The sequence below is a fragment of the Bubalus kerabau genome, chromosome 5, assembly GCF_029407905.1.
Source record: "Bubalus kerabau isolate K-KA32 ecotype Philippines breed swamp buffalo chromosome 5, PCC_UOA_SB_1v2, whole genome shotgun sequence".
Classification (NCBI taxonomy): domain Eukaryota; kingdom Metazoa; phylum Chordata; class Mammalia; order Artiodactyla; family Bovidae; genus Bubalus; species Bubalus kerabau.
In genome coordinates, this window is record NC_073628.1 from 95,012,151 (window position 1) to 95,039,328 (window position 27,178).

The 27,178-nt window shown below is 39.7% G+C and overlaps 1 long non-coding RNA gene across 28 annotated transcripts in view; it reads left to right on the top strand.

The window, feature by feature from the left end:
* The window catches only part of LOC129653031 (uncharacterized), a 438,049-nt gene that overhangs the window by 74,121 nt on the left and 336,750 nt on the right, over positions 1–27,178 (top strand). Inside the window, exon 3 of one of the 28 annotated variants that reach the window (XR_008714923.1) lies at positions 24,329–24,449. The exons of 25 other annotated variants lie outside the window; for them this stretch is intronic. This is a non-coding gene — a long non-coding RNA (uncharacterized LOC129653031). Of the gene's footprint in view, positions 1–3,156; positions 3,606–24,328; positions 24,702–27,178 lie in introns of those variants that run through there. 2 more of the 28 variants (XR_008714922.1, XR_008714925.1) reach the window with 2 other exon arrangements.

The window sequence follows — 27,178 nt, forward strand, 5'->3', positions numbered from 1 at the left end:
GATTTGGATGAGGTGTTGGAAGTTATATATTTTTTGTTTTTCTTTTGAAATATGAGAGTTGGCTTGGACTACACAAACTGTTTTCTTCTCATTCCTCTATTACCACACATTTAAAAAGTGTCAACAAGCTGCTGTTTTTCACTGACTGGCTTATTACAGGAACAATATCCTGCAGGAAGGGGAGCAGAGTCATAGGCAAACTTAAAACTTTACTTATGGCCATGATGTCTCTTAATGCCGATTTCACAATAGATTTTTCTCTATATGATACACACATCCCTTCCCCACTTCAGTACTTGATAGTAACTCACTGCCTGTAAGGAGATTAAGGATTTTCTCTCTTCTCATCCCTTTATCTCATCCCCTTCCTTCTAACAAGCTGAATTTGGGTGTGAAGGTTATCAGAGGGATTCTTGGTTCACCCGAATTTGCCATCTCCAAATCATAACTTATTTTTAAAAAGAAAGTTCGAATCCCAACTTCATAAATGTTGCAACAAATAGCTATCAATGCTACCTTTAAATACACCCTGGAAGCAAGTAACATCTGAGAGATTCCTTTTGACTCCAAATTATTAGATTCTGTGATTCTTTTGTGCTTTTAATTGGAAATGGGGGTGAAATACCCATAGGTGACTATAATCTACAGGGGTAAAGAAATTAGGAAAAAGATGTGATGTGGGCATAACAGCCTTGAAAAATGCATTGATATATCTTTAAGAGAACATATTTTTTAGGGTGTAGTTTGAGTTGGATCTTTCATAATCTGGCTATCTTCTAATTTTTCCTATTTTCCTTCTAATCAGCACCACATTTAGTAAATTGTTAATATTCAGTGATGATTTCCTTCATTAAAACAACCAGAAGAATTTTTTTTTTATCTGGATATCATTAAACATGGAAGAAATTAGGGACAATTAAACAAGAAATGATTCTCAGCCAAGTTTGACATTATTAAAAGAAGCCTTCAGAGAGCTTAATTTAACTTGCACATGACCCCCCTGAGAGCAGGAAAATTATTTAATTCCAGACAAATGTAATACAATTCTAGAAATATATGATCTAAATTTCATGCTGTATAAACATTTTTTTTTCACTTAAAATTGATACCAGTTACTTCCTGATTGGTACACTGGGTTAGAAATTAAAAGATCTTAAATTTGAATAAGTAAGACAGACAGACAATGAAGCATGAACTATTAAAAGAAAGTTTTAAAGAAAACTGCTTCTTATCTTTAATTCAACTTTTTAGAAACCTTTGCTGTTTTTAAACTTTGAGAAATTCCTTCTGCTACATCACTCCCTCTTCTACTTTTTCTCTTCCTTTTCTTGTGCCTGTACATGAAATGATTCAGTCACAACTTGACCAATAGTCTGCTTACATTTGTCTGGACACAAAGAAATTGTACCCTCATGTATGGAAACCAGTCCCAGTTCAGCGGGAAGGGAATTCAGTTTGGATCTCAAGACCCCAGAGGAAGTTCTGGATTTTCCTTTTACAGGTTGTGTGACTTTAGGTGAATCATCTAACTTTTTGAACTTCATTTTATCATTTGAAAAATCAAGGCAATAAAACTTATTCCATGAAGTTCTTATGAGGATTATATAAGGTGTTTATGAATAATACTTTACCCAGTAGATTGCTACTCAGTTTGTAGTTAAAGAATTAATCAGATTTAGAACCTGAAACAGATATGTGGTAATTCATCTGAGGGTCTTCTAAGGCAGAACTCACACTTACACATTTTCCTGAAAGGCCTTGGATTATATCACGTGGCAAAGTTCCTTTTTGTGTAAATGCTACCTGTGGGTGTAATCACTTGTTAGCATTTGGTTACATTGTTACTATTTTCTGGTTAATTTTGAGAGGGGAATAGTTTCTGTCCTGGCAGCATTTTTCTTTTATTTTGGTGCTTTTTGTCAGATATCTGTGAGATACATTTCCCCCTAAGTTCTGACCTTTATGTTAATGTGGAATGAGATATTACAGCAAGATAAGAGCTCCACAGGGTGTAAATAAATGTCACTTTTCAAATAGAAACCAGCATATGTGCTAGAAAAGAAAACCGAGATTTTTAGCTGGTCCTGTCTTAGAAACAGTAGGCTCTCTAATAGAAGAGGCTTCTCATAAGGAGTTATAGGTGATGCAGAATAAAACTTAAAACTACTGAAAGACCTAACAAAGCAATATTTCCCAAGATTATACACTATCTGCAGAAGATATTAGAAACAACTAAATTTATCACTCCATTTCATTCCTCAGGATCTCAGCTATCCAGAAAAAGATCAAGGTTATTAACTCAGATGGTGCTTGTATTAGTCAGGTACGAGCTCTGCTGCTGCTGCTGCTAAGTTGCTTCAGTCATGTCTGACTCTGTGCGAACCCATAGACTCATTGGGAAAGACCCTGATGCTGGGAAAGATTGAAGGCAGGAGGCAAAGGGCACAACAGAGGATGAGATGGTTGGATGATATCACCGACTCAGTGGTCATGAGTTTGAGCAAACTCTGGGAGATGGTAAAGGACAGGAAAGCCTGTGCTTCAGTCCATGGGGTTGCGAAGAGTCGGACACTACTGAACGACTGAACAGCAAGATTTTTAGATCAACATGAACTCAAGTTTTAATTTAAAATTTTATTCAATTTTAATTGCATTTATTTAGCCATACCATGAGGCATGTAAGACCTTAGTTCCTCCAATAGGGGTTGAACCTGTACCCTCTGCAGTGGAAGGGTGGAGTCCTAACCACTGGACCCACCAGGGAAACTCACATTGCATTCAGTTCTTTATTTTTCAAAGTCTTTTCATATCCATTATAAAGTTAGGGAAGTCCCCATGAACTCTAATTTTATAATGGATATGAAAATACTTTGAAAAATATAAAATTGCATGCAAATGTGAAAGCTTATTATTTTAAAAAGTAGGATGTGAGAGTTAACATTTACTTCTCTTAAATTCATTTGGGCCCCAAAGATGAAGAGCACACCTCAAGAGAGTAGAATTTTGTCCAATCTAAACTTCTCTGGTTGGTATTTCCCTTTCAAATTGTACTCATACCTAGTTTCTTTGTTCACTTATAATCCTTATGCAGTTAAATGTCTGATTTGAAGAACCTGATGTGTGATTTCCTTTTCTTATCATAAACCCCAAACACAGCATTGTTCCATCTCAAGATGGCTAAGCAGACTAACAGTCTGTACCCCTGGAAACCTGGAAAAGTTCTGATGTCCCAAGTGCTTCAAGGAAAACTGTGCCACAATCTCTTGGTGAAATCTATTTCTCCCAGATTTTTCTTGGATATCTTTGATTGTAGATTTCTATAATATGCTCAGAATTGTGAAATGTGTAACTGTGCAACAGAATTATGAAAGTGTTCCTTCCCTTACGTAGCTTATGGTGTGACTAAGGAAGTAGGAAGAAAAAATCCATCCATGAAATTAAGAAACAAATACAAGTTATTACTAATTCAGATACTTACTGAAAAGCTGCTTTAGGCTCACTCTAGGGGTTTTGCCTAGAAAATCCCATGGACAGAGGAGCCTGGTGGGCTTACAGTCCATGGGGTCGCTAAGAGTCGGACACGACTGAGCAACTTCACTTTCACTTTTCACTTTCATGCATTGGAGAAGGAAATGGCAACCCACTCCAGTGTTCTTGCCTGTAGAATCCCAGGGACGGGGGAGCCTGGTGGGCTTCCGTCTATGGGGTTGCACAGAGTCGGACACGACTGAAGTGACTTAGCAGCAGCAGCAGGGGTTTTGCAGGGAAAGTAATTCAACCTTGTTTCTGAATGCTACATTATAGCAGTTCAGTCCACTATGGAGGTCAGAACTCTTAATATTATTGAGCATTGTCCTTTGAAATTATTTTACCAAACCACCTGATAGAGTGGGAAGGTGAATGTCACGAGTAATTCCCCTTCTTCATTCTTCTTTTTCCTCAACACCCCATCAGGGAAAAACCCCTCCTATCTCTAGAACTTGCACGAAAAACCAGTGAAATAATCCGGCGATACTAAGATTAGTGACCCAACCCCTGCTTAACTAGCACATTTCAAAACCACATATGTCAAGGTCTTCTCTACATATAGGTCAGTGTGTGGTTTCCTCCGCTGTGGCTACTCTGGGAAGAGAAAGCAACAGTTTTCTTGTTTAAAAAAGGTGCTCGATGTAGCAAAGACTAAGGGGGAGATCGTGGGCTGAAAAAAACACAGGAGGACCTGAAGGTCATTATATTCATCTGGAAATTCTCCCACTGGCCACTGTTCCTCTCAGACCATTGCTCTTGTTTTGAGTAAACTGCTTTTGCTCTAGTTGAGCAGGTCCCATGCTGAGGAAGGGCAGTGTGGCTTGGTGGGGAAAGTGAGGAGATGGCCATCAACACATGTGGGCTGGATACCCACTTTCTTGTGTCTCTTACATCAACAGTCAAGTATTGCTGCTAAGAGACCCTTGAAGACTGAGGGAGAAGGGAGAAAGGCATGTCTTCACGAAATAGTAGAGGAATACTGGAGGAGACAGGGGGAGATAAAGACATGGTAACTGCTTATGGGGGGTGGGAGCAGGGAGGTATTCTGTTTGTCAGTGTCTGCGTGGTGGGTCGTGGGAAATACATCAGGGCATTCTCGTGTCAATTCAGGAAAAGGGCTGATTTTAAGTCAAGAACAGGGTAAATCTTTCCATGCTTCTTTATCATCAGAAGAGATCTTGGGTTATAGTCTATTAGGTAATTTCTCCTCCCTTGAGGCAGAATAAAGTATTGGTTAAAAGTTCAGAATCTTTTTAAATCACTTTAAAGTGTGATTTAAAAATCGATTTCCAACACTCGCTAGCAGTGTGATCTCTGACAATTTATGTAACCTCTCTATGCCTCAGTTTCCTCTCACTTGTATAATGGAAATGAAAAAGCATCATCTCACAGAGAATTACAAGGATTAAATGGGTACATAGACGTAAAATGCTTGGCATATCATCAGCATTTAATAATTATTTCCCATGGAAATCACCTGCTAACCATCCCCTGCCCCTTCCCTGCCAAGCCCAGGCTGCACAGCCTAGTGGTGGAATGCATGAGATTTATGGTTAGATTGGGTCTGGAGTCAGCCCAGTTGTGCCCCTGGCCTGCAGTGGGATATGGGACAAGTTATTTAATCTTTCTAAGCTTTGTTTACTCCATCTGTACATTGGGATAATAGTGATATTTACCTCATAGTTTGTTCTGAGGAATGAATGAATGCAAGTTCCTCTTGCAAGATCTGGCACACAGTAGATGCCACTTCTCTAATACATGCACACATATCACACACACACAGACCACATTTGCACATACAAAATGGTTTTTCATCTTACAAGATTGTCTCTTCCTTCCTTAAAAAGAAAATCTGAAGAAACGTCATCTTTCCTAAGGCAGTGCAGAATAATGACCCTGAACTGATTACTTACGCCTAGGTGGCACTAGAGGTAAAGAACCAGCCTGCCAATGCACGAGATGTAAGAGACATGGGTTCCATCCCTGGGTCAGGAAGATCCCCTGGAGGAGGAGGGACTGGCAACCCACTCCAGTATTCTTGCCTGGAGAATCCTATGGAGAGAGGAGCCTGATGGGCTTCAGTGCATAGTGTTGCACAGTTGGACATGACTGACGTGACTTAGCACCCATGCACTGAGAAAAATATATCCTTTTCAATTCTCCCTTACATTTTCCCTTTCTATCTGCTATGTCAGGAGCAGAAGACCAGGGAAATTGATGACAAAATGGGGGAGGGGGGTGGGGAAGAGAAGAGGACCAAAGCTGACTTAGCATGTGTCTGCTTTTCTCATGAATAACTGCCTATCAGGCCTGGATACATAATTTGTAGGGCTCAGAGCAAAATGAAAATGCATGGCCCCATGTTCAAAAGTAATTAAGAATTTCAGGACAGTGACATCAGGGCATTAAACCAAGCACATGGCACACACAGCCACGGATCTGTAATGCTGGCCCTGCTCTCAGTCCTAGGGCAGCTGGAGAGGGGAGGCACCGAAGCCCCTTTTGTTGTTGGTTTGAAGCTAACTTGTCTGTTCTTTCTATCTGAGTCTAAATGAGCCATGTGGGCTTACTTCCAGGGGTCTGGGAGCCTGGAGACAGGGAATATAAAGTATCAGATACCCCTACCTCTGAGGGGAGGTGAAGAGAAATTGGGTTAGAACTGTCTAACCCAATCAATTAATCAATCAGTTTGATCAGTTCATAGGAAATCCTCATAATTGTAGGAGGGATTGTCATACACAGGGGTGAAAAGTATAGTAATACCAGTCATTAGAGAATATTTGTGGGTGTGGCTGTGGTCTATAATGATGTAAAATGGTCACTTTCATGGTCTTAGAATCAGTTCAGTTAATTTCTTCTGCTTAACAAAATTTTAAGCTCTTAAGAGGATTTATCTACCTCTTTTATTCACTTATTAGAGAAGTGAAAGCTTGACCTTCCTTCTAACCTTGTTAGATACTACTGTACTAGCTTGAGGGCATTAGGAGGAAGATGAGAAGAATATAGGCAGTAAACACATTTCAGTCTTCGTGCCTGCATGCACGCTAAGTCGCTTCAGTCTTGTCTAACTCTATGCAACACTAGGGACTATAGCCCACCAGGCTCTTCTGTCCATGGGGATTCTCCAGGCAAGAACACTGGAGTGGTTTGCCATTTCCTCCTCTAGGGGATCTTCCGGAACCAGGGATGGAACCCGAGTTTCTTATGTCTCTTGCACTGACAGGAGGTTTCTTTACCACTAGCGCCACCTGGAAGCCCATTTCAGTTTTCAGGAGCTAGAAATGCATATCATCCTTTATATCCATATTATCCATATCCTTTTATCTATTTTGTACCTTGCAGGGTAAATTTGGTGATGAACTTTAATTCTTTGAGAGACTAACAAGAACATATAGGCCATGGACAGAGGAGCCTGGTGGGCTGCAGTCCATAAGGTTGCAAAGAGTCAGATGCTTTGGCTCTTTAATTCTTTGAGAGACTACCACGTGGCTCAAAAGGCCTATATGTTCTTGTTCTGTGACCAGGTTTGGGATGGTGGGCCCTGGAGATGCAGCAGCAGAGATCCTGGGAATGGATGTGGGGATAAATAGGGTAGAGAAGGGGGTTTCAAGGAAAGCTGCTAGAGTTAGAGGAAGGAGAAAGGTGGTGAGGAGGAGAGAGTTTTGGGGAGAAGGAGGTACTTCAATGGGGGGCTAGAGAGAGGAAGAGAGAGCCCTGAAATAAGGAAGTCTAGGTTGAAAGGTTCTGAAGTTAACTTGTAGTTTAGGAAGTCCCAGGAGGAGGGGAATAGCAGGCCCTTTCCTTTCTTAGACAAATTGAAAGCCCCGAGGGGCCACGGAGAGAACTCTGTTCATTATAGATCCACTGGCACTACCACCCCTTAACTCTTTGGGTGGTTCTCTACTCCTCCCAGCAATTCAGAGTTCTTACCTGGAGAATTCCATGGATAGAGGTTCCTGGTGGGCTACAGTCCATGGGGTCACAAAGAGTGACTAAGACTCCCCCCTCATCCCCCGCCTCAGCAATTCAGAGTCCTTTAAATGCAAAGCCAGGGTGTGCAACAGGGGATTTCTAATCCCAGTCTGAGCCAGACCACAGATTCCAGGGGAGCGAGTGATTGAGATGGAGGGAATAGGTCAGAGAGAGAGAAGGAAAGCACACGAGGAGATCAACGATGGGTAAAGGAGGAGGGAGAATGCAGGGGACTGGCTGGGGTAGAGTGAAGCATGGGCATTTTTGTCTGTTATGTCTTTCCTACTTTTTTAAATAACAATTTTAAAGTGATATTTGAACACCATATATCTCATCTTTAAAAAGTATATAATTCAGTGTTTTTCTAGTAAAGTTATAAACTTGTGCAACAATCGCAACTAGAATTCAAGAACATTTTTATCACCCCTGTAAAAAAAATTACCCATTAGCAGTCACTCTGCATTTTCCCCTTGCCCCTAGTCCCTGGAAACCACACATCTGTTTTCAGTTCCTGTAAATTAGCCTGTTCTAGACAGTTCATGTAAGTGGAATCATACAATAGGCAGTCTTTTGAAACTGGCTCCTTTCACTTAGCATTAAGTTCTTAAGGTTCATCCATGTTATAGCATGTATCAGTTTTGTTTTCACTTTTTGGCTATAATAAATAATGGTGCTAAGAACAGTTTTTTTTTTTTTTAAATTGGGGTATAGTTTCTTTACAATGTTGTGTTAATTTCTGCTGTACAACAGCATGAGCAGCTATGTATACACACACTCATACACATACATACATCCATACATATTTCCCTTTCTCTTGGACCTTGCACCCTGTCCTATCCACCCCTCTAATTCACCATAGAGCATCAAGCTGAGCTCTCTGTGCTATACAGCAGATTCCCACTATCTATCTGTTTTATATATACAATTGTTTGTGTGAACATATGCTTACATTTCTCTTGGGTATGTAACTAGAAGTAGAATTGTTGGGCCATGTATAATTCTGTGTTTAATACTTTTGAGGAACTGCCGTACAGTTTTCCAAAATGCTGTACCAAGTTTCTCCAGTCTACCCCATGGACTGTAGCCCACCAGGTTCCTCTGTCCATGGGATTTCCCAGGCAAGGATACTGGAGTGGTTGCAATTTCCTTCTCCAAAATGACTGAACCATTTTAGAACTTCACCAGCCATAAGTGAGAGTTCTAATTTTTTCACATCTTTGCCAGCACTTGTTATTTTCTGTCTTTTTGCTTTTAATCATCCTAGTGGGAGAAGGCAATGGCAACCCACTCCAGTACTCTTGCCTGGAAAATCCCATGGACGGAGGGGCCTGGTAGGCTGCAGTCCATGGGGTTGCTAAGAGTCAGACACGACTGAACGACTTCACTTTGACTTTTCACTTCCATGCATTGGATAAGGAAATGGCAACCCACTCCAGAGTTCTTGCCTGGAGAATCCCAGGGACGGGGGAGCCTGGTGGGCTGCCGTCTATGGGGTCACACAGAGTCAGACACGACTGAAGCGACTTAGCAGCAGCAGCAGCAGTGGGAATGAAATGTTATCTCATTGTTTTTTTTTTTAATTAAAGTATAGTTGGTTAACAATATTATGTTAGTTATAGGTATACAGAAAAGTGATTCAGATATCTATACATAGCACATATACAGACTATTTTCCATTATAGGTTATTACAAGATAGTGAATATAGTTCCCTGTGCTATACAGTAAATGCTTGCTGCTTATCTATTTTATATATAGTAGTTTGTATTTGTTAATCCCATACACATAATTTATTCTCCCTTTCCCCTTTTGTAACCATAGGTTTTTTCGCTCTGTCTGTGAGTCTGTTTCTGTTTTGTACATAGATTAATTTATATATATTTTTGATTCCATATATAAGTGACTTTTATCTTTCTCTGACTTGACTAAATATAATACTCTCTGGGTTCATCTGTGTTGCTGCAAATAGCAATATTTCATTCTATTTTATGACAGAGTACTATTCCATTGTGTGTATGTATGTATACATATTGCTATTTAGTCTCTAAGTCATGTTCAACTCTTTTGTGATCCCATGGAGTGTAGTGTGCCTGGCTTCTCTGTCCATGGGATTTCCCAGCAAGAATACTGGAATTGGTTGCTATTTCCTTCTCCAGGAGATGTCCCCAACTCAGGGATTGAACCCTCATCTCCTGCACTTGCAGGTGGATTCTTTACCACTGAACCACCAGGGAAGCCCTATGTGTACACACATACACACACACACACGCAAACATATACACATACAACACACGTACATATGCTACATGCTCTTAAGCCAATCATCACCTGGTGGACACTTGGGTTGTTTCCATGCCTGGCTATTGTATTAATGCATAGTGATGTTATGAACATTGGGGTACATGTATCATTCTGAATTGGAGTTTTGTCTCTTCTGGACATATACTCAGGAGTGGGATTGCTGAATTATCTGGTAGGTCTATTTTTAATTTTTAAGAAAGCTTCATATGGATTTACATTTAAAATATTGTGTTCTTAAGTCATTTAAAATAATTACTTTTACAAATAATAAACAATTAGTAAAACTGGTTTCTGTTTTTAATTCTCAAAAATTGCTACTTTTTTCTATTTGATTTAATTTTAGTTTTAATTTTTAAAATTGAAGTATAGTTGATGTACAATATGGCATAAGTTATAGGTGTATAACATAAAGATTCACAATTTTTAAAGGTTTATATTCCATTTATAGTCACTATATAATATTAGGTATATTCCCTGTGTTGTAGCTCATTTATCTTATACACAGTAATTTGTACCTCTTTGTACACATCTCTGGAGAAGGCAATGGCACCCCACTCCAGTACTTTTGCCTAGAAAATCCCATGGACGGAGGAGCCTGGTAGGCTGCAGTCCATGGGGTCACTAAGAGTCAGACACGACTGAGCGACTTCACTTTCCCTTTTCACTTTCGTGCATTGGAGGAGGAAATGGCAACCCACTCCAGTGTGCTTGCCTGGAGAATCCCAGGGACGGGGGAGCCTGGTGGGCTGCCGTCTCTGGGGTCGCACAGAGTTGGACACAACTGAAGCGACTTAGCAGCAGTAGCAGCAGCAGCAGCATACACATCCCATACCATGATTCTCTCCCTTCCCTTCTCCTCACTGGTAATCACTAGTTTGTCCTCTATATCTGTGAATCTGTATCCTTTTTGTTATATATAAACCATACAATGTTTTTTTAGATTCTACATATAAGTGATTGTCTTTCTCTGTCTTATTTCACTTAGCATAATACCCTTCAAGTCCATCCATGTTGTTGCAAATCTCTCATATCTTCTTTATCCTTCCTTTGTTGATAGAAATGTAAATAACGCTGCTATGAACATTATGGTGCATGTATATTTTCAAATTTAGTGGTTTTTTTTTTTAAAGATGTATACCCAGGAGTAGAATTGCTGGGTTATATGAAAGTTCTATTTTCAGTTTTTTGAGAAGCCTCCCTACTGCTTTTCAGTGACTGCACCAATTTACAGTCCCACCAATAGTGTGTGAAAGTTCCCTTTTCTTCACATCCTCACCAACATTTTTTGTATTTTGGCCATCTGCATGTCCTCTTTGGAAAACATGTCTATTTAGTTCTTCTTTCCATTTTAAATCTTTTAAAAAAAAGTTGAATTATTTTTTTTGTAAATTAATTTATTTTAATTGGAGGCTAATTACTTTAAGATATTGTAGTTGTTTTTGCCATACGTTCACATGAATCAGGCATGGTGTACACGTGTCCCCCACACATGTACGTTAATGTTGAATTAAATAAGCTGTTTATATATTTTTGATATTAAACTCTTACTGGTCCTATTATTATCAAATATGTTCTCTCATTCAGTGGGTAGTCTTTTTGTTTTGATGACTCCCTTTGCTGTACCAAAACTTTTAAGCTTAATTAGTTCCCATTTGTTTATTTTTGCTTTCATTTCCTTTGCTTTAGGAGACAGATCCAAAACAAATATATTATTTCAATTGATGTCAAAGACTGTTCTGCCTAAGTTTTCCTCTAGGAGTTTTATGGTTTCTTGTCTAACACTTAGGTCCATTTTGACTTTATTTTTGTATATGGTCAGTCAGTCAGTTCAGTCGCTCAGTCGTGTCTGACTCTTTGCAACCCCATGGGTTGCAGCACACCAGGCTTTCCTGTCCATCTCCAACTCCTGGAGTTTACTCAAACTCATGTCCATTGAGTTGGTGATACTGTCCAACCATCTCATCCTCTGTCATCCCCTTCTCCTCCTGCCCTCAATCTTTTCCAGCATCAGGATCTTTTCCAAAGAGTCAGATTTTCACATCAGTTGGCCAAAGTATTGGAGTTTTAGCTTCAGCATCAGTCTTCCAATGAATATTCAGGACTGATTTCCTTTAGGATGGACGGTTGGTTCTCCTTGCAGTCCAAGGGACTCTCAAGAATCTTCTCCAACACCACAGTTCAAAAGCATCAATTCTTCGGCGCTCAGCTTTCTTTATAGTCCAACTCTCACATCCATACATGACTACTGGAAAAACCATAGCTTTGACTAGACAGACCTTTCTTGGCAAAGTAATGTCTCTGCTTTTTAATATGCTATCTAGGTTTGTCATAGCTTTTCTTCCAAGGAGTAAGCGTCTTTTAATTTCATGGCTGCAGTTACCATCTACAGTGATTTTGGAGCCCCCAAAATAAAGTCTGACACTGTTTCCACTGTTTCCCCATCTATTCCCCATGAAGTGATGGGACCAGATGCCATGATCTTCGTTTTCTGAATGTCGATTGTTAAGCCAGCTTTTTCACTCTCCTCTTTCACTTTCATCAAAAAGCTGTTTAGTTCCTCTTTGCTTTCTGCAATAAAGGTGGTGTCATCTGCATATCTGAGGTTATTGATATTTCTCCCAGCAATCCTAATTCCAGCTGTGCTTCATCCAGCCCAGCATTTCACATGATGTACTCTGTTTATAAGTTAAATAAGCAGGGTGACAATATACAGCCTTGACGTACTCCTTTCCCAATTTGGAACTAGTCTGCTGCTCCATGTCTGGTTCTAATTGTTCCTTCTTGAACTCCATATAGATTTCTTAGGAGGCAGGTCAGGTGGTCTGGTATTCCCATCTCTTTCAGAATTTTCCACAGTTTGTTGTGATCCACACAGTCAAAGGCTTTGATGTGGTCAATAAAGCAGATGTTTTTCTGAAACTCTCTTGCTATTTCTATGATCTAATGGATGTTGGCAGTTTGATCTCTGGTTCCTCTGCCTTTTCTAAATCCAAAATATTAGGAATATGTTTAAAAAGGAGCTCCCCTGGTGTCTCAGATAGCAGAGAATTTGCCTACAACGCAGGAGATCTGGGTTCAATCCCTGGGTTGGGAAGATCCCCTGATGTTTAACAAAAGAAATGAAAGACTTTTACATTGATACTACAAAACATTGTTGAAAAATATTTTTAAAAGACATAAAAAAAATGGTAAAACAACCAATGTTAATGGATTGAAAGACAGCATTTTATTTTATTTTATTTTATTTTTAAACCTCAAACACTGTATTAGTAAAAGACAGCATTTTTGAGATGACAATAGTCCCCATATTACTTAACAGATTCAACATAATGCCTATCATATCAAGGAGAGCTTTTGAGGGTATAAACTAGCAAATTGATTCAAGAAATTAATGTAGAAATACAAATAAATAAGAATGGCCAAATACCAAAAAAACAATTATCAAAAAAAGACAAAAAGAAGAACAAAGTTAGAGGATTCATGTTTCACAATTTCAAAGCTTACTATAATGCTACAGTAACAAAACCAGTGCACTGGCATTAGGATAACAGGGGTTCCAGGGAGAGAAGAGAGAAGGAAAAATATCAATCATGTATTTGAAAAAATTATGATTGAAAATTTCTCAAATCTAATGAAGAAAACAGATATCCAGGTACAGGAAGCACAGAGGGTCCCACACAAGATGAATCCAAACAGACCTACAATAAGACATACAATTAAAACAGCAAACGTTAAAGATAGAGAGAATTCTAAAAGCAGCAAGAGAGAAACAAAAAGTCAGTTACATGTGAAACCCCATAAGGCTATTAGCTGATTTCTCATCAGAAACTTTGAATATATGACAGTCTGAAAAGGACTGCTGCTGCTGCTGCTAAGTCGCTTCAGTCGTGTCCGACTCTGTGCGACCCCATAGACATCAGCCCACCAGGCTCCCCCGTCCCTGGGATTCTCCAGGCAAGAACACTGGAGTGGGTTGCCATTTCTTCCTCCAGTGCATGAAAGTGAAAAGTGAAAGTGAAGTCGCTTAGTCGTGTCCGACTTGTAGCGACTTCATGGACTGCAGTCCACCAGGCTCCTCCGTCCATTGGATTTTCCAGGCAAGAGTACTGGAGTGGGGTGCCGACTACAAAGTCCTAAAAGTGAAAAACCTGCAACCTAGGATTCTCTACCAAGTAAGGTTATCATTTAGAACAGGAGCGATAAAGAATTTCTTAAGCAAAAATAAAAACCCACCATCACTACCACCAGCATCAACAACAAAACTATAAAAGAATTCAGGGATACTAAATCTATTCTAAAAGAAATATTGAAAGGTCTTCTCTAAATCATAATAGGAATGGCAAATATACAAAAGTATTGAAGATCACTTAAATAAGCAAGTATGTAGATTTAAAAACAATAACAAATTTTTGTAAGAGTTATTATAACACTAAAATTAATTAAATTTTAGTGCTAAAATTAATAGCAAAAATATAAGCATGAAAATGTAAATAGGGCATAAAATTACAAAATGTGAGGGTGAGAAGTATAAAAATATAAATTTGTTTTGTGTTTGAACTTGTACAACTATCAGTTTAAAGCAAGAAGCTATAGTGATGGGTCAACCATACTTGAACTCCAGGGTAGCCACAAATCAAAAATATAAAATAGTTTCATAAAAAAGAGAAAGTTACTCAAGCATACTACAAAAGGAAATCATCAAACCACAAAAGGAAAAACAAAAAAAAATAAAGAACTACAAAAACAACTGGAAAACAAAGTTTAAAATGACAGTAAGTATTTGTTTGTGTTAGTTGCTCAGTTGTGTCTGACTCTTTGTGATCCCTATCGATAATTACTCTAAATGCCAATGAACCAAATGCTCTAATCAAAAGGTATAAAGTGGCAGGCTGCATTAAAAAAAAAAAAGAGGACCTACAGTACGCTGCCTACAAGAGACTCACTTTAGGGTGAAAGACATGCAGACTGAAAGTAAGGGGATAGAAAAATAGTTTGTGTAAACATAAATAGCAAGAGAGCAGGGGTAAGCCATATTCATATCAGACAAAATAGAGAGACTTTAAAACAAAGGCCATAAAAGAAAAGATATTATATAACAGTAAAGGTATCAATACAAAAAGATATTATACTCGTTAACATACATACGCAGGGTAGCTCCTCTCGGCCGTTCCTGCGCCATTGCAGTCTGGTACTCTGGGTGGCTGCCCCTGACCTCGGACGTGGGGTGGGATTTCTTTGGAAGGAATGATGCTAAAGCTGAAACTCCAGTACTTTGGCCACCTCATGCGAAGAGTCGACTCATTGGAAAAGACTCTGATGCTGGGAGGGATTGGGGGCAGGAGGAGAAGGGGACGACAGAGGATGAGATGGCTGGATGGCATCACCGACTTGATGGACGTGAGTCTCAGTGAACTCCAGGAGTTGGTGATGGACATGGAGGCCTGGCGTGCTGCAATTCATGGGGTCGCAAAGAGTTGGACACAACTGAGCGACTGATCTGATCTGAACATACATACGCCCAGTACAGGAGCACCTAAATATATAAAACAAATACTAATAGACATGAAGGGAGAAACTGACAGGAATACAATAGTAGTAGAGGACTAACACTCTTCTGACATCAATGACAGCTCATTCAGACAGAAAATCAGTAATGCCGAAGTCCTCAATAACCCAATATACCAGTTGGACTTAATTGATATCTACAGTCAACTATATCCAACAAAACAGACCATACATTCTTTTCAAGCCCTCGTGGAATATTGTCTAAGATAGACCATATATTAGGTCACAAAACAAGTCTCAGCAAATTTAAGGGGACATTGTTTCAAACATCTTTTCTGACCACAATGGTATAAAAGTAAAAATAAACCACAGAGAGAAAAATGAGGGAAGAACAAACACAGAGAGAACAAAGAATATACTAAAAACAACAACAAAGGAGTCAATAATGAAATCAAAGAATAGGTCAGAAAATACCTAGAGATAAATAAATGAAAATATAACTTTACAAAATCTATAGGATGCAGCAAATGTGGTTCTAAGAAGGAAGTTCATAGCAATAGAGGCATAACCCAAGAAACAAGAAAACTCTCTCCCTAAAATCTAGGAATAAAACCACCATATGATCCAGGAATTCCCTTATTCAGCCTGTACCCTGAGGAAACCAAAATTGAGAAAGACACATGTACCCAACTATTCACTGCAGCACTATGTATAATAGCTAGAACTTGGAAACATCCTAGATGTCCATAGACAGATGAATGGATAAAGAAGATGTGCTACATATATACAATGGAATATTACTCAGCCATTAAAAGGAACACACTAAATGTGTTCTAATGAGGTGGATGAACCTAGAGCCTATTATACAGAGTGAAGTAAGTCAGAAAGAGAAAACTAAGTATCATGTACTAATGCATATATGTAGAATCTAGAAAGTTAGCATTGATGAATTTATTTGCAGAGCAGCAATGGAGAAACAGACATAGAGAACAGACTTATGGACATGAGGGGGTGGAAGGGAGGAGGGAGAGGGTGAGATGTATGGAGAGAGTTACATGGAAAGTTACAATACTAAATGTTAAATAGCCAATGGGAATTTGTTGTATGTCTCAGGGAACTCAAACAGGGACTCTGTGACAATCTAGAGGGGTATCAAGAGGGATATCACTGGCATCATCTGGGAAACTCACAGAAAACTACTACAGTTTATCAATGAATTTGGTATGGTTGCAGGATGAAAAATTAATATACAGAAATCTGTTGCACTTCTACACACTAGCAGCAAACTATCAGAAAGAAACAGAAACAATCTTACATATCATTACATCAAAAACAATAAAGTACCTAGGAATAAACTTACCTAAAGCAGGTACCCTGCTTATTTAACTTATATGCAGAGTACATTATGAGAAATGCTGGGCTGGAGGAAGCACAAGCTGGAATCAAGATTGCTGGAAGAAATATCAATAACCTCAGATACGTAGATGACACCACCCTTATGGCAGAAAGTGAAGAAGAACTAAAAAGCCTCTTGATGGAAGTGAAAGAGGAGAGTGAGAGAGTTGGCTTAAAGCTCAACATTCAGAAAACTAAAATCATGGCATCTTGTCCCATCACTTCATGGCAGATAGATGGGGAAATAGTATCAGACTTTATTTTGGGGGGTTATAAAATCACTGCAGATGGTGACTGCAGCCATGAAATTAAAAGATGCTTACTCCTTGGAAGGAAAGTTATGATCAACCTAGACAGCATATTCAAAAGCAGAGACATTACTTTGCCAACAAAGGTCTGTCTAGTCAAAGCTATGGTTTTTCCAATAGTCATGTATGGATGTGAGAACTGGACTATAAAGAAAGCTGAGCACTGAAGAATTGGTGCTTTTAAATTGTGGTGTTGGAGAAGATTCTTGAGAGTCTCTTAGACTGCAAGAAGATCCAACCAGTCAATACTAAAGGAAATCAGTCCTGAATATTCATTGGAAGGACTGATGCTTAAGCTGAAACTCCAATACTTTGGCCACCTGATGCAAAGAACTGACTCATTGGAAAAGTCCCTGATGCTAGGAAAAATTGAAGGCAGGAGGAGAAGGGGATGACAGAGGATGAGATGGTTGGATGGCATCACCAACTCAACGGACATGAGTTTGGGCAAGCTCCAGGAGTTGGTGATGGACAGGAAAGCCTGGCGTACTATTGTCCATGTGGTTGCAAAGGGTCAGACATGGCTGAACAGTAAACTGAATTGACTAATATTTTGTTTTTTATGATATTGTAAATTGAATTATTTCTTTATTATTCAGATTGTTTATTGTTAATGTATAGAATGCAAGTGATTTTTGTATATTTATCTTGTATCTTACAAGTTTTATGAATATGCTTATATATTTTAATAGCTTTCTTACCAATTCCTTCAGTTCAGTTCAGTAGCTCAGTCGTGTCCGACTCTTTGCTACCCCATGAATTACAGCGCACCAGGCCTCCCTGTCCATCACCAACTCCCGAAGTTCACTCAAACTCACGTCCATCAAGTCGGTGATGCCATCCAGCGATCTCATCCTCTGTCGTCCCCTTCTCCTCCTGCCCCCAATCCTTCCAAGCATCAGAATCTTTTCCAATGAGTCAACCCTTCGCATGAGGTGGCCAAAGTACTGGAGTTTCAGCTTTAGCATCATTCCTTCCAAAGAACACCCAGGACTGATCTCCTTTAGAATGGACTGGTTGGATCTCCTTGCAGTCCAAGGGACTCTCAAGAGTCTTCTCCAACACCACAGTTCAAAAGCATTAATTCTCTGGCGCTCAGCTTTCTTCACAGTCCAACTCTCACATCCATAAATGACCACTGGAAAAACCATAGCCTTGACTTGGATGGACCTTTGTTGGCAAAGTAATGTCTCTGCTTTTGAATATGCTATCTAGGTTGGTCATAACTTTTCTTCCAAGGAGTAAGCATCTTTTAATTTCATGGCTGCAGTCACCATCTGCAGTGATTTTGGAACCCCAAAAAATAAAGTCTGACACTGTTTCCACTGTTTCCCCATCTATTTCCAATGAAGTGAGGGGACCAGATGCCATGATCTTCGTTTTCTGAAAGGTGAGTTTTAAGCCAACATTTTCACTCTCCTCTTTCACCTTCATCAAGAGGCTTTTTAGTTCCTCTTCACTTTCTGCCATAAGGGTGGTGTCATCTGCATATCTGAGGTTATTGATATTTCTCCCAACAGTCTTGATTCCAGCTTGTGCTTCTTCCAGCCCAGCGTTTCTCATGATGTATTCTGCATATAAGTTAAATAATTAGGGTGACAATATACAACCTTGACGTACTCCTTTTCCTATTTGGAACCAGTCTGTTGTTCTATGTCCAGTTCTAACTGTTGCTTCCTGATCTGCATACACGTTTCTCAAGAGGCAGGTCAGGTGGTCTGGTATTCCCATCTCTTTCAGAATATCCCACAGTTTATTGTGATCCACACAGTCAAAGGCTTTGGCATAGTCAATAAAGCAGAAATAGATGTTTTTCTGGAACTCTCTTGCTTTTTTGATGATCCAGCAGATGTTGGCTATTTGGTCTCTGGTTCCTATGCCTTTTCTAAAACCAGCTTGAACAACTGGAAGTTCACGGTTCACATATTGCTGAAGCCTTGCTTGGAGAATTTTGAGCATTACTTTACTAGTGTGTGAGATGAGTGCAATTGTGCGGTAGTTTGAGCATTCTTTGGCATTGAAATGAAAACTGACTTTTTTCAGTCCTGAGGCCACTGCTAAGTTTTCCAAATTTGCTGGAATATTGAGCGCAGCACTTTCACAGCATCATCTTTTAGGATTTGAAATAGTTCCACTGGAATTCCATCACCTCCACTAGCATTGTTCGTAGTGATGCTTTCTAAGGCCCACTTGACTTCACATTCCAGGATGTCTGGCTCTAGGTGAGTGATCACACCATCGTGATTATCTGGGTCATGAAGATCTTTTTTGTACAGTTCTTCTGTGTATTCTTGCCATCTCTTCTTAATATCCTCTGCTTCTGTTAGGTCCATACCATTTCTGTCCTTTATCGAGCCCATCTTTGCATAAAATGTTCCCTTGGTATCTCTAATTTTCTTGAAGAGATCACTAGTCTTTCCCATTCTGTTGTTTTCCTCTACGCTGGGCTGAAAGAAGTACAAGCTGGAATCAAGATTGCCGAGAGAAATATCAATAACCTCAGATATGCAGATGACACCACCCTTAGGGCAGAAAATGAAGAGGAACTAAAAAGCCTCTTGATGAAAGTGAAAGAGCAGAGTGAAAAAGTTGGCTTAAAGTTCAACATTCAGAAAACTAAAATCATGGCATCTGGTCCCATCACTTCATGGCAAACAGATGGGGAAACAGTGGAAACAGTGTCAGACTTTATTCTGGGGGTCTATAAAATCACTGCAGATGGTGATTGAAGCCATGAAATTAAAATACGCTTACTCCTTGGAAAGAAAAGTATGACCAACCTAGGTAGCATATTCAAAAGCAGAGACATTACTTTGCCAACAAAGCTCTGTCTGATCAAGGCTATGGTTTTTCCAGTGGTCATATATGGATGTAAGAGTTGGACTGTGAAGAAAGCTGAGTGCCAATGAATTGATGCTTTTGAACTGTGGTGTTTAAGACTCTTGAAAGTCCCTTGGACTGCAAGGAGATCTAACCAGTCCATCCTAAAGGAGATCAGTCCTGGGTGTTCATTGGAAGGAATGATGCTAAAGCTGAAACTCCAGTACTTTGGCCACCTCATGCAAAGAGTTGACTCATTGGAAAAGACCCTGATGCTGGGAGGGATTGGGGGCAGGAGGAGAAGGGGACGACAGAGGATGAGATGACTGGATGGCATCACTGCCTCGATGGACATGAGTTTGGGGAAACTCTGGGAGTTGGTGATGGACAGGGAGGTCTGGTGTGGTGCAGTTCATGGGGTCGCAAAGAGTCAGACACGACTGACTGAACTGAACTTGGGAACTTCAAATCCATTCTCTTCCCTCCATTCATTGCTGGGCTGCTGGTTCTCACAGCTACCATGCTTCTAGGGTTGCTGGATTTCAAGGCTAGCTTTGAGCTAAGGAGAGGACCATGGAAATAGAGTAAGTTAAAATGTCACAGAGCTTACTGTTCTTACTGAGATTAAACTGTTTTTCTTTAATAAATACCCCTCTGATTTTTGTATGACCTTGGTTAATTTCCAAAGTTCAAAAAAAGTTGATTTTGACATGTCCTTCCCAAATTTCCCTGCTTTTATGGAGGAACAGATTTTTGGGTGCCCTACAATGCCATCCTGGAAATAGTCCCTTTTCCTAATATTTCAAACTTTTTCTCTTCTGATTATAGAATAAAATTTAGAAAGTGCATAAAAGCATGCAGAAATTTAAAAATTCACGTGTGAATATAAGTTCATCATCACTTTAAGTACCTTTCTGGATTTTGTTTTATGCATTTCCTTAAGTTTATTAATTAATTAATTAATTATTTTCCCTGACTGAAGTAGTCATGAAGGTGAGGAGTAGAAAAGAGATTTGAGGAGAGGAGGATATTGTACCTGGAGCCTGGAGAGAAGGTAGAGTTGAGGAAGAAAGAAGTTCAAGTTGAAAAATGCAGAATAATGTAAGGGAAAAAAATAGAATTCCACCTTCCAGCAATAAATATGGGTGGTATATTGGGGTGTCTAATTTTCTGTTGTGTCTATGAATACATCTATAAAATATACACTTTATAGCTACATGTTCACATATATACTTATATGGACACACACAAACATATATGTGTCTGTGTGTGTGAGTGTATTTTTAAACAAATTGCAATCATATGGTGGATTTATGCTTTTCCCTTATATAATCAACATTTGCTGGAAGTCTTTAATTTGGGAGCCCGTTTTTCCATTAAGTAGATATATTTTAGTAAGACACAGTTCTATCATATTGGGCAGACACACAGTTTCCAGTTTTGCAGTATTTTTAAAAATATTACCTCAAATTTCCTTGTGTGCTCCCAACATGCATTTCTGGTTAGTTCATTAATATAAATTCCTAAAAGTGTCCCTTTATAATTTTTATTATTAAAACCTGTGGTACATGTTTTCAGTTTTACACAAGGGTTGATGCTGAGTTGAACAAGGGTGTCCAAAGACTTGTTCTATTCCTACTATCTTATGTAATTTAAAAAAATAGAAAGGTAGAGAAAAGTACACAGACCAGAGTGAACACACCAGTGTGCCCATCATGCATATCAAGGTGACAATAGCGAGGACAGCAGTAGTGATGAGAACGCAGTACAGTACTATGCCAGATATAGTGGGAGAAACCAGAGACACAGAGCGATTGTCCTTTTATGTGCACATGTATGTATGATTAGTTGTATGTCCCTTAAAGAGGTCCAGCTATCCTAAGGTCAAGGGATGCTGGGGAGAGAATTTTCAAGTGAGGAGTGTTACACAAGGGAAGCAAGGGAGTACCGAGACAGGTGTGTTGTGAGAGGGGACAGTACAGTGGTAATAACAAGTGAGCTTTGGGGCAGCCCCATAGTGTGAGATGAAGAGAGACACTTTTTGCTTGACTTTATTTCTCTTACCTTGAAAGTTGAGGCTCACTCTCTGAAATCTTACTATGTTCCTAGAACTGAGATAGGCCCTATGCAGGTGGGATAGTAGGATTGTAGAGAGGTTAATCTGGGGCTGAATTTCAGTGTCTCTACTTTCTATCCAGGTGATCTGGGACAAGATACTCAAATTTTCTGCAACACAAGTTCCTCTTTTGTAACGCAAGAATAGAAATGTGTACCTCACAGGATGACTGTCAGCATAAAACGAGCCAACTCAAATTTAGAGCATGTAGCATAGTGCCTGAAATGCGGTGAACACTTAACAAACAAATATTATTCCTTTTTTCCTCTCACAGGAGACAGACTCTCTTCTCAATGAATTTATAGTTAATGTCTTTTTTTTCCTGATTACTCAAGATTGTATTTATTATTTTTTAAAATATAAATGTATTTGTTTTAATTGGAGGTTAATTGCTTTACAATATTGTATTGGTTTTGCCATACGTCAACGTGAATCCACCACAGGTATACACGTGTTCCCCATCCCAAACCCCCCTTCCTCCTCCCTCCCCGTACCATCCCTCTGGGTCATCCCAGTGCACCAGCCCTAAGAAACCAGTATAGTTAATATCAAGGCAAGAGAAGAGGGAATTCAATAATTGGAGACCATGTGTACTAAAGTATGAAGTGATGTGGTCAGATAATAGGAGAAAGAATGGTATAGAGAATGAAAACATAAGTGATCCTTCATTTGCTGTACTTCCCTTTCTTTTGATTAAAATGTTTTTCATGTGCCAGCCTACACAATATACTCAACCTAATTAACCATAGGTGTCAAGATCTATGAGACTACATAAAAATTTTACAAGTTAGGTGAGCTGTTCAGCTTTGGGCAATTTAAGAGACAAATATTGGGCTCCCCAAACGTGGAATAAAAAAATGGTAAGTATCCTGTTCTGGAAACGTGTTCAGTTTGCTGCATATCTTCTCTGGATTCCCAGGAAATTTTTTGCTGTTTTATTCTATAGCTTCCTCACCAGTTATCAGAATTTAAGTAGATAAAATGTGGGTACAATTTGCCATAGAGAAACTGTAAAGAAGGGAGAAATAGAAGAGGAATAAAAGGGTGATTCTTTATAATTTTGTCAACCTTATCCCTTCTAACCTGTTAAGGCTTATGTGTCTTCCTTTATTACAGTGAGTGAATAAAGGTTACAGGGGAAGGGAAGAAGCTTGAAACAAGGACATTTTGCTATACACCAGTGCTGGTCTGTAAAATTCTAAAAGAAACCAAAAGGATCTGAAATAAAATATGAGGATACGAGTAACTGACATTTAAGAATTATAAAATTTTTCTTCTAAATAAAATTGCAGAAGCCAAACTTTATATGATCTGAGAGAGGCAGAAGGGTAAAAGTAATGTAGACAGAAGAGCAATGAAATGGAACTTTAGGGAAAAAAGATAATTTTACAAAAAGGGAGGAAGGTTGGAAGAGGATGCAAAAAAGAAAGTAAGAAGAAGGAAAAAAAAATACGAGTAATCCCACAAGGAAAACAAACACAGAAGTCAAATTGAGTGAGTAAGAATGAGTGTGTGAAATAAAGATGGGATGAACAAACAGGGGACTGGGGAATGCACAGGGTAGGAGCAAAAAATGGGGACCTTGAAAAAAATGAAAAGAGAATAATGTAATAGTATTCAGTAATGGTTGAGGAAATGATCAAAATTCAATGATGGACAAGGGTGAAGATTGGGAGAAAAATGGTCATCGGATTATGGTGACATGAAAGTGAAAATGAGGCTGTGCCTTTGAATCCTGATCTATGTGAAGTAAAGCCAAAAGCACAGACTTGTTAGCTTATGAAGTGACATAAAGGGTTATCAAGGGAGAGAGACTAAGGGCACCTAGTATCCGTTCCTATTACAACTCTTCCAAGAATCCTGTTCTATCCGAGAACCCTGGGGGAATGAATACCTGGTAAGAATAACATACACAAGGTATAGATTCCTAGTTCATAGCACGTAAGGGTTAGTTAAAAACACACCAAAAAATAACAAAACAAGGAAACTTACAGACCCATCCTGAAGCACATTCATAGGACCCATCTCTTCATCTCATTTATTTACATAAATGTAAAAAAGTCGACCAAGTCTTCAAGTGGTTTGTTAACTATTTTACCTACTAGAGAAAGATAACTATTTTCATTCAGCAGAAAATTCATTCAACAGATTTCATCAATAATTTACTATATGTCAGATATGTCCTCTAGGCAATGGGGATCCAGTCAGCCAACAATAGAATAGAGTTTCTCTTTTTCCTCTAACTTGTGTCTCTTTGTGCACTCAGTTTGGGGACAAGGCGGGAATTCTGGCAATGTTGTTAGTGGTAAACATGGAAGGATTATCACAGGGTTAGCCTTATTAATCCCATCTTATAACGAAGCACTGACTGGAAAATCTCCTTAGGTACAACTTTGCTGCCCATAGGGCCCCACGTTCGGTGTTGCCACATTCAGCGTGCATGAGATCAGAGCTGTGCAGTGATGCAGTGACTCGGAGCAGGAGCAGAAGGGGAAACGAGAATGTGGTACTGTTCATGAGGGGATGGGGCCGAACGTTAGAGGAGACTTACTTGCTTATCTATTTTTAGCACATCCTTCTGCTTCTAGCGATATTCAGGCATGACAGGCTGGCTTGAACTGGCTACCCAGTCTAAATTTCCCCTTTATTTGTAATACAGTAGATTGGGAAGGGAGGTATATGTGAGTGTGTGGTTTCTGATGCTTACATTATTAACAAAATGGATTGTGGCTGCCCTGAATGTTCATTTAAATGCAATAAAATATTAAACAAAGAAAACTTAGCATGACCTTGGCACCTGGGGATGCTCAGTTATGTAGCCTGTGAATTAAGGCCCTACAGGGGCCTCACTGTGTGACTTTTCACCACCTCTCAGTTCTTACTGGCCTCCTCCCTTCCAAGCCTCAGCTGAGGGGGTCACCCAACAGCAAGAGCTTTGTTTTCTGTGACATTTGCTCTTTGTTGCTGGCTCACTGTTTCGGTGGGGGAGGTGACATGCTCAAGTTTCTAGGGCCAGTAGACCATGCGCTTTTTGACACGATTACTCATTTCTCTCATGGAGAATGTCACCAGTGTCACTTCCCCCATGTTTTTTTTTTTTTTTTTTGGTGTATTGGAGCTGCTCAAGTTCGTGTTGTCACTCAGGCGGCAAGTGGCAGACTTCACAGCCTCAGAGAAAGTCGGGGAGGAGGTGGCTTACCTTGTCTCCCCTTCTCTGTTCAAATGTTTCTGTGCTGAAGAGCGCCCATTCGGCTGCCGAGTCTGCTGCCCCTTTAGCTGGCTTGGTTTGCCCTTCGGGGCTTTGTGGTGGGAAGCCTCTTGCTTATGTTAGCTAGTCTGAGATCGTTGATGGGTTGTCAGGCTCCAGAAGGTGAACCCTTTAACAGAAATGTCTGTTGGTTTCAGTTTCTGCTCTTGACTCTGTGAAACCAAGGCATGGGGTAAAATTTCTCAGTTTTGTTTTCTCGTGTTCCGAGGTCTTTCTTTCTTCCCTCCAACATTTTAATGCACGAGAGGGCTTGCTTTCTGAGCATAGATTTGAATTTATGTTTAAACTCTATTTTCTCCTTAGCTTGAGAGGAATCTTAAAAACACCCTGGGTTTCCTCTGTGTGTGCAGGGCATGCCTCAGAGCCTCAGGCCTGTGTTCCCACAGGTCAGCTGCTGTAATCAGTCTGAGCAGCACTGGATCAATCCAGGTTGCAGGGTCCTCAGTCAACACATGTGTGTCACTGAGTCTTCCCATGACCAGACCCTTGAGTGGACGCTACAGACAAGGGGCCTCATGCCTCCTGGAACATCCATTCTTTTTATACTGTATACCATCTTTGGGGCCTGGGCTGCTAAAAAGCACACTTCTAGCTTGAAGACGCTCTCATCTATTATTTTAAAATCCCCTCAAAAGATGATTCCACAGTGACTCTCCCTGTTATGTTCGGGGAGGATTGTTGTCTGGTAGACTTTCTGTCCAAGTTATATGGTGTTGGTGCTGAGCCAGGCAGTTCATCCAGTGCAGGGGAAGAGAGCAACGTCATCCTGACCCAGCCACTGTGTACATGCCTCCATTTCCTCCTGGTGACCCATGCTTCCACTAGTCTCACTGGTGTCCGAGAACAAACCTGAGAGCCAGAGCATTAAGGGGACCAACGGTGACAATGGCTAAAGCCTCTGGCCAAGGTTCTCATGACCTCTAATTTATTGCCAGCTGGCTGTGTGACCTTGAGTCAATGACTTATCTCTGTCAGCCTCAGTTTTAGGGCTATTGACAAATATTAAATGAAATAAAATATTTTAAAATTTAGCACTATGCTTAGCACATAGCAAAAATTTGATAAATAACAGTTACTTTTATTAAGGAGTGTCACCTTAACCATTGTTAAAGAGTGTCACTCTCTCAAGAATGTTACAGCCCATCTCACTCATCTGCCCACTTGGGACCTTGATCTCCTGTCATTCATCTTTCTCCTCTCCTTGCTCCTCCTCACCATCACCATCATAATTTGCCAAGCTCCGGCTATGCCAGGTGAGGTGGGCAGTGAGAGCATTTAATTGCACTGTGTCATGTAGTCCCTACATCACTCCTTTCAGTCTTGGCTCAATTTTTTTCTTCTCGTTGAAGCTGACTTTCACCCTTTTATGTAAGATTGCAAACCTGACCCCCACACTTCCAGTTTCCTGCTTTTTCTCCCTCTTGGACTTACCTTCTAATATACTGCATGCTTACTACATTTCCTTAGTGTTTATTTTTTGTTTATATCCTCCTTTAGAATGTAAGTACAGGAGACTTCCCTGGTGGCCCAGTGGTTAAGAATCTGCCTTCCAATGCATGGAATGCCCGTTCCATCCCTGGTCAGGGAGCTAAGATCCCACATGCTACCGAGCAACTAAGCCCATAAGTGGCAAGAACAGGTGCACAAGAACTAGAGAAAGCCTGCACACCACAATAAAGTCCTAGCACAGCCAAAATAAATAATAATTTTCAAAAAAAAATGTGAGTTACTGTAAGGGCAGGGAATTTTTTTTTTTTTTAAAGAAATCTCACTCTGTCTTTAACAGGTGCATCTTAAGTACCAATAGAATGCCTGACACATAATAAATGCACAGGTATTTCTTCATCTAATGCATGAATGGTATTGATTGGGCAAAAAAAAAAAAAGTGTGACCATAACAATCCTCATTTTACAGATAAAGAGAATGAATTCTGATAAGTTATGTAAACTGACTAAGGTGAGAGCTA